The following is an 8,929-nucleotide window of genomic DNA, read 5'->3' as shown; positions in this document are numbered from 1 at the left end:
GAGTCAACGTTGCGCCGACGATAGACAACATAACCAGAGCTGTCAACCGTAGTGTTGTCCACAAAGGACCTTGGGTACTTTTTACTACATATACCATTTTCCATGCATGGTAAGTATGGTCTATCTAAACCACAAGGACCATGCATCATATGCTGCTCTACCAGTTGAAAGCCTTCACTGTCTGGTTTTCTTATTTGGTAATTCAGCTGAAATGAATTTATCAATTAGAGCTGGTTTTGGGTTTTTGTTTGAACCTTCTAGCCAGAGTAAGATAACTCTATTGTGTGCACAACTGCATAACACAAATTGTATTTAAGTTAAGTTTTAATGTTTAGGTTTATAAGTATATGTAAGTGATAACATTATCAAAATTGAAATACTCCTTTGTTAAAATCGCCCAGCATCTCCTCTAGTTTCATTTTAAAGACTCTTGATTGCAGGTCAGGCCTAGAGTTTGATCGTTCAGTAATATATGTTTGTAGATGTTTTGTAAGCTCTGGCCAATTTTGATTAGTTGTGAAGGTGATAAATAAGTCAGGATTTCCAAACCATCTACATATAGCCATGGAATCATGGTACTTCTCTACCATATATCGTGGGCCTGCAATGAAACTTGATGGCAATATTATTTCTTTTTTCAATTCATTTAGCATATGATTCTCCTCTCTCAACAGCATTGTACACATTGTTATACAAATCAGCTCTTAACTTCTTTTGATTAAGAGCTATAAAACGTAGTCTTTTTTGCTCTGTGGATGTGTAGGCATCAACAACATATTGATGAAATAATCTGCCTCCCGTAGTAATAGTCATACCTTTTGATAAGTGTGTATGAATCTGGTAAGCATAGTATTATCTCATGGTCATGTATGACCGCTTAACTGAGCTCTCTCCTGAAGACTGATATGCAATTTCGTCATGATAATCAGATTCACCATAGGGAAACAATAAAGGGTACTGAAGACTCATATAAAGAGGATGTAGATCATTTATCCTTTGTAGTTCAGAAGACTTAAATTGGAGGATGGCATCACATCCAGCAGTTGTTGTACTGAAATCGCCAACTATTAAACCATCAATTTCATCTGCAGTAGGTAAGTCATACTATTTTCCTTTCTTTGCTTGGCTGACCAATCTGATATTGAATTCGGAGCATTCCCCATCTTCATATCTATCCCTCGCTTTTCTGAAAACCTTTGCCAGTTCGTTTATTCTATCTAGCATCATTATCAAGATACCAACTATCTCTTCATCAACTGGTTTCCCTTTTCCTGCCCCTGTAATCTTCACCGTACGATTTTGGATTTCATTTCTGGTATCAAAAATGTAAAGTTGTAGAAAACAGGGTTGTTTTCCATCCTCTGGTAACAGAGACCCAATGAAATGGTAATTTTGGCCATGGATCCTATAAGTATAGGGTCCTTGTGTACCTGTGACTGTGTGATCAACTTTACCACCAGTTGATGTGAATGCTAGCATTGAGTTCAATACGCGGATGTTAGGACGAAAGTCTGATGATTCATTGTAGAGCTTTTCTAGTTATGGGGGTGTAGGACGCACTTCTGGTAATCTAATACACCCTTGTTGACAACATATTGTTTGATTCCTTGTTTCAGATTGCCAGAGCAGGGCGGCACAAAATTGGCAGGTCACAATACCGATGGAAGTAGATGGGTCTTCTTTCTTGGTAGTTGTATGTTTGGAATTTTATTTGTTAGTTTTGTGGTCGATTAAGAAAAGGTAAAACTAAAAGTATTACTTCGTACAAACAGGGATAAATGGAGCTTAAGTAAGTATGCAAAATAGATAATCTTCCTCAACCTTTCCGTTTTTTGGTTTTGAGTTTGGCTACCATGATTGCACGTCGCAATTGCCAAGCTCTTGTGTATAGACCTGACCATTGTAAATAGAAAATAAAAGAGCTGTGTAGAGGTAAGTAAAAATAGTCGTCTATCGAGTGTAGAAATTTACCATTTTTGGCTACTGATTCCTGGCCAAGTTTCGTAACATTAGGTGCTTCAGTGTAGTACTTTTGACTAAGCCATGGTTGGTGTTCCTTTGCATCTAGAAGAGTTGGTCAGATTTTCTTGGTGGTTAGTTAAGTGACACTGAAAGGTGCAAGCGATTACCTATTTAGAAAAGCATTTTGGAGCTTACTTTTCTTCATAACTCTTTTCTCTGCCTTTAGTTTTCCTTCGCGTTTAGCAAATCTGGCGTTAGTCTGCCTGCTCCCTTCACCACTTTCTCGTTGTTTCATCTTTTGAATACGTCTCTAACTGTGCTAATACTCTACACTTGTAGATAATTTTGTCAGTCACGGAGGGGATATAATGTTTACAACTTGACTGGAAAAATGTAGCAAAGTTTAGAACAAAGTAGGAAAAAGATTGTTCATAATTGTGATTCCTTATTTTCTTAGCGGGCGGTTACAAATGTGTAACGTTTGAGTTAAGTTTGATAGCATTGGGCGTATAAGAGAACTTAAGTATAAATGATTTTTACAGAAGGAGAGATTAGGGGATTTAATTTTAAGAACAAACATAAAGTTCTTATTAACTTTTATGTTTAGTACCTACATCGAAGATATCTAATATTATTGTGAACATGAGATCAGAAATACAAAAGTAGAAGACAATCGTAAAAAAAAAGAACACCGAAAAATTGCTGAGCATGATGTTTCTCTGTAAGGAAGGAAGGTAATTATGGCTACTCATTATGTATATATGTTTCTCTTTTTTGGAGCTTCTTTATCTTTCATGATTCAATGAGCATGATGTTAGTGATGATTTCTTCGGTATTATCTCCACGTAATCAATTTCCCAACTTCTTGTTTCCTACTTTTCCTCCAATGTAGGGAGACAATTTTTAAAACCTTCTTTATCTTTAAAATCTTCCTCATGTTGACCTCCTTCTAAATCAGGAAGACTTGGGTACTTTGCTGTTCAAATGGTTGGCCATCTTAATTATTCCTACAAACAAAAACATTTAAGATTACAATAGAACAAGGTGAGAAGCGAAGAAGAAATCCTAAAAAGAAGGAAAAAGAAGGAATAGCTAAAAAGAAGGAGGTTTTGTGCCAATTTTCCAATTTCCATCGTTCTTGTGTGCAATAATATAATTTGCTTCGACATTACATGTACTGATCCTAGATTTTCTTGTAACTAATCTGTATGTGTATTTAAACCTTCTAATTGCCAATTATACTATTTAATTTGATCGTCAATTTATATTTCTATTTAAACATGACTGCATTACAAATGTAACACATCAGATTGAAAATTCAGTCGAAATCTCTAATAGATTACGATAACAATTATATAGTAATGCAATGAAACTTCTAATATATTAAAAACTGACAACACTTGTAAAATGCAGCCAATGTCTGGTGAAAAAACAAATGGTAAATAAAATGCATAAGGAAGTAGGCTAGTTGCATTTCTGTTTCTTCTGCTTCATGTTCCTTGCTCTCGAATATGAAGTTTCCTCTGCTAAATCTCCAGAACCAATGAAATTTTTCGGTGAAACTTTATCTACGGATGTGCTTCTCAAGTGTAGCCAACTTGGACTGGTAGCAGGCTGTTGACCACCTATATCCACATTATCTCCACCTTGTGCCTATGTATGTACATATGTACTAAGAAGTTAACAAAAGTTTGAGGTAATTTATCGGAGAGTTATATAGATGTGATCTTAATGTTACCTCACTGAAAGTTGGAACAAGAGGCACCTCAGAAGCTTCATAAATACATGAAACAGTGAATGACTGATGGTGAGGAGTGAAATTGAAATCAGTCAGCTTAATCTGGAATGTTAATTTCTTTCCAACAATATCAGAGACTATTTTTGGTATAGGACCTCCAGAGTCTGAGTTTAATTCAGCGTAAGCCTTGGGTAAGCAAACTGAAATTAGGGATAGATTCGTTGTAGGCTTTTTACATTAAAGGGTTGAAATAATTGAAAAACCATGAAAAGTTTTAGAGAGTATTTAAATACCATCTGAGAAGAGAAGGTTGATGCTTGTATGTTGGTTAACTTGAACATGTCCTTATCAAAGGCTACAAAAACGTCGGTGGTAAGGTCGTCGTGTACAACCAGTTCCACACGGTATCTTCCAAATTATGACATCGTTAGAGAATTGATCTGTTACTAAACTTGTAAATGACTAAAAACCAGAAACAATATAGCAGTTAATAAACGTACTTGATATATCCAATTGTAATAGTTGAGCCACATTTAAAGTTATTGCATGTTAGGGAAGACATCTTCTTCACCATTTTTGTCCCACATGCAGCACATGATATAAAACTCCAGCCACGCTGAGCTTGAATGTCTGTTATAGTTGCGCTGCATAAGAATTCAGTCCCCTACAATTTGACAACACGAAAACAAAAAAGGGTGTTGACAATGCGATCGCGGATTGTACAATATAAATATGATGCAACTTATATTGACCTGAGGATTTCCGGTCGCAACAAGCTGATTCAGCTCATCAATGGAAACTTCAATCTTCGAAACTCCATGGAATGATGCAATTGAGTTGGTCCCTTCTTTTTCTTCCCCTTTAGTCTGCTTGGTCATTTATTAAATGATGATAAATAAAACATAAACAATAGAGTATGGATGAGTAGATATAAAGGATTATGGGTACACCATCTCCACTGAAGTTGCATGGTCATCAAATGCACTTAATCGTACTTTCTCCCCACTCTAATAGTAGAATACATGCGGTGAAAGTAATAAAAAGGATAGATGTAGTTCGAATTTAATTAGTGACTGCAAAGGATGAGAGTCGATGAGAGGCTTACCTTTCAAGACAGAGGATGACTAACATCCTCTTCAGCGTTTGTGTCATTCCATTTCGATATGCTTTGTTCGAACATACTTTACCCATGACATCTAATGTGAGAACCAAAAACAGACATCATGAAGTAACCATTAGGCATAACTAATTAAATTGAAAGGCATAACAACAGTTGCAATATATTAGAAAGAGGAGAAGGCGTAGACATTGAAAATAATATAGATGTGCTTTTGAAACAACAGAAATTTAATGGGTGACAAAACACAATCAGGCAAAACATGCTTCTTTTCCCGGATATTAGTTTTCATTTTATTGAAAATAAGACAACTAATGAGAAACAGAGTATGAAGAAATATTAGACAGAGATGTAGTACATATTGAAACCGTCAAACAATTAAAAAAATGAAAAGCAACGACGAACCTGGGAGTTTTGTATTGGTATTTGCAAGAGAGACCATCTGCTCATGAGTCCGAAACCTAAAAAACTCTTTTGGAATAAGAGCGAAAGACTGATCAACATGATCAAAAACAGTGGCAGGTGAGAAACGTATTGACAAAGGAGAATCAGTGTTGCTTCTTGTGACTTCAAAGTCGGACATCACGTAGAGAATTCTAGAACTTCGAAAAGTGGTTAACATTAATCGATCCTTGGATGACAGTACTCTACAAAACAATTGACAATTAGATAAAGTTAACTAAAACGGATAAAGATAAGGAAAATAAAAATGGTCAATACCTTCTCATCAGTGAGTAGAAAATCAAAGCCCATGAGTTGGTCGCCTTTTTTAACGTTACGGGCAGGCCAGTGACGAAGCATCTTTCCGACGATCTCTTGGTGTAGATGGTCAGCTTTGAGATTAGCGAATGAAACGAAGGTGGAATCCATGTTATTCAAGAGTAAGTCAGAGAGAAAATATAACTTAGAAGCATGAAATTGTAAACGACAACATTATATAGGACTGAAACTTACGACAATTGAAGCAAGCGTAGTGGGTGTTGAATTAAAAGAGAGATCATCGATCGGCATGAATAGGCATTAAACACAAAACCGTTACTATGGAGATGAATGACAGGAGAGGAAGTGAAAGGGTGTGGAGGAGTGGCGACCATCAATTTGAGATCGCATAGTGCAGGTTGCAAATCGGAGAACATTGGAATGGAGGTTCGTACTGAATGATTAGACTTGCAGGGCAAACAAAATAAATGGGCCTTTAAAAGATTAGGCCCAAAAATAGAAGAGAAAAGAAATTGGGTAACTTTCGGAAAGTAGGCCTCTTAAACAGGAAGAGACGCTGACGTGGCAGCACCATGAGTGAGGAAATTGCACTTTATATATATGTGTATATATATATATATCTAATTGCAATGGCATACTTGTAAATAAAATTATTTGTTAAGGGTTATAAAGTAATCTAAATAGACATTAAACATTTACAAGCTAAACATTTCTTTTGGCAATTAACCATGCTCTTTTTGAGTGTCCTTGCTCGTGTCAAAGTTGAGGTTTTTCTCCAATTCAGGTTTTCTCGAGGGGACTTTCCTTATGAGTCCATGTATTCGAATCTAGATTTTAGCTATATGAGAGGATCCTCTCACTCAAGAGATCAAGATTATCTTCCTCAGTTACCTGAGATTTTATGGTCGATTTGGAATGATAAGAATAAAAAAATTTCAAGGCGCGTAGCTTGCGCCAGATGAGGTGATTAATCAGGCTGTGAGGGAGAAAATATCATGGGAGGATGCACATTCTCAGACAATTGATTCTTTAGGTACTTCAGATCCATTGGATTATATGGCTCCCTCATTGAATCTGGGTAAGGGTCTCTGTTGTCAAATAAACGGCTCCTCGAAAGGATCTGACCCCAACTCAGGTTTGGGTTGGTGGTGTTGTAATGGTGATGCTCAGACTTTATTGTTGGGTGTTAGATGTCATCGGCAAAGTTCTTCCCTGCTTCACGCAGAGTTAGAGGCTCTCTTTGGGCCATGAAGTGTCTCCTTGCAAACATAATTGTTTGTCAGATCTTCGAGTCTGACTATGCAGAACCAGTAGCGATAATTCAAGCTCTGGAGAACTGGCTAGCCTTCTCTAACCTCCTAAAAGATTCCACAGTTTTTGAATTTGAAGATGGATTGTGTTGCTCGGTCGTCTAGATCTTTAATTTCAGCAGTTTCATTTGTAAACTCTTTTCCTCCGATTTGAGATACCAACTTTAGAGTTCTTTTCTAAATAGTGTTTGATTGAGAAAAATAATAATTTAAATAATAATAAATAGTGAAAATGTGTATTTTGACAATTGTAAATAATGAATGTACTATTCTCTAATTAAATTTCAAAATGTACTAAAACCCCCAATTCTCTAAATAATAATAAAAAAAGCTTTCTCCACAAAACCTCTTGCATGCGCGCGTCATCGTCAACTTTGGGTTTTTAACATTCCTTTAGGTCGTAGGCTACGACTCGTAGCATTTTGTATATGATTGCTTTATACCAAATTCTATAAAACAATAACCATTAATTACGCCAAATACACGGATTATGAAAATAAGGACAGAAGCATATGCATAATTCAAAAAAATGTGAGGAAACAAACTAATACCAAAGGTTCTATCGGAGCAACGAACACAAGATATGACTAAGAAGATAGTGAGCACAAATGCGATTCTCATTTTCTTGCTGATACCCTTTTTTTTCTATGATTTTTTTTTTCTGGGATGTTTTTCTGATGTACTATGTATGTATTATATATGACCTTGTTCGTTTGGTCGTTGTTGACGACCAAAATCAACAACAACAACCAAAATTTGTTCGTTTGGTTGTAGCTGGATCTAACAACCAATCTCAGTGACTATTGCCACGACCAGTGACCACAATTTTTGTTTGCTATAATTTCAGTGATTAGTTGATGGATCCAACTACAAACAAACGAAAAACATAATGGTCAAAAATTTATCATTTAAAAAAAAAGATAAAATAAAACTAAATATAATCAACATTAATTAATTAAACTAGTTTTTTAAAAATCTAATTACAACTAAAGAAAAAAAATGAAGAACTAACTACTCTAAATTAAACTAGCGGAGAATATCTCTTTCTCTCGATGCGTCTTTAGGTTTCCGATTTGGTTTTCGATTGCGGTGAGCTTACGATCTGGCGGATCTCGCCTCGAGATTCTGGGGGTTTTTATTTGGTTTCTCTTATCGGTCTCCTCCTGATTTCGGTATTTTGTTTGCGGATTTGAGGCTTCCTGTGTTGGGAATTTCCGGATCTCCATGGGATTGCCTTGGTGATTTGATGGGAAGACAGGTAGGGGATCGAATCCTCTTTGGCGGATTTCACGGTGGGAATTTTCCCAGGTTTGGGCACATTTTGATCTGCTCTGCTCTGGTTCGATTTCAATGGCGATTTTGGGTTGGGTTTACGGATCCTGGGGCTCAGATGAGGGGATTTGCTTGGACGGATTTTGCTCTGGTTTCCTCTGGTTCGATAATCGTCAATTATTGCCCGGTTTCTGGCCGAATCTTTGGGTCAATTATTGTTGTGATTATCGTCATTATGGTCGATCACGTCGAGGGGGTTGGAATGGGTTATAAAAGGGGCTCTAGAATCGTCTTTGCTTCTCACACTCATCTGTGTTCTTTTGTCTATTCACTTAAACTTTCCTGGTCTGAAACTTGTTGGTTATTGGTTCCTTTATTCTCTGTTTGTCCTTCTTCTCTTCTTCGTACGGATACTATGGCTCAAACCGGGTTATTGGTTTCTCAGAGGTCTTCGGAGAGTTTGTCGGGGTCTACTGGTAAGCTGAAGATTAAGATCCCAAGGTTTGATAACTCGGCACTCATCGAAGGGTATGCAAAGACACTCATTGGTCGATGCATGAACCCTGCGATGCAGGACATGAAGGCTCTTTTGTTTATGCTGCCAAAGATCTGGAAGATTGAAGAGAGGGTTGTGGGTGCGGACCTGGGTATGGGGCGTTTTCAGTTTGATTTTGATCAAGAGGAAGATATTTTGGAGGTTCTGAAGATGGAACCTTACCACTTTGATCATTGGATGCTCTCCCTGGTCAGGTGGGAACCGGTGGTGGACCATAAGTATCCGTACCTCATCAAGTTCTGGGTCCGCATGAT

This window comes from Camelina sativa, chromosome 1 (genome assembly GCF_000633955.1).
Source record: "Camelina sativa cultivar DH55 chromosome 1, Cs, whole genome shotgun sequence".
Classification (NCBI taxonomy): Eukaryota; Viridiplantae; Streptophyta; class Magnoliopsida; order Brassicales; family Brassicaceae; genus Camelina; species Camelina sativa.
This window is presented reverse-complemented; position numbering follows the sequence as displayed.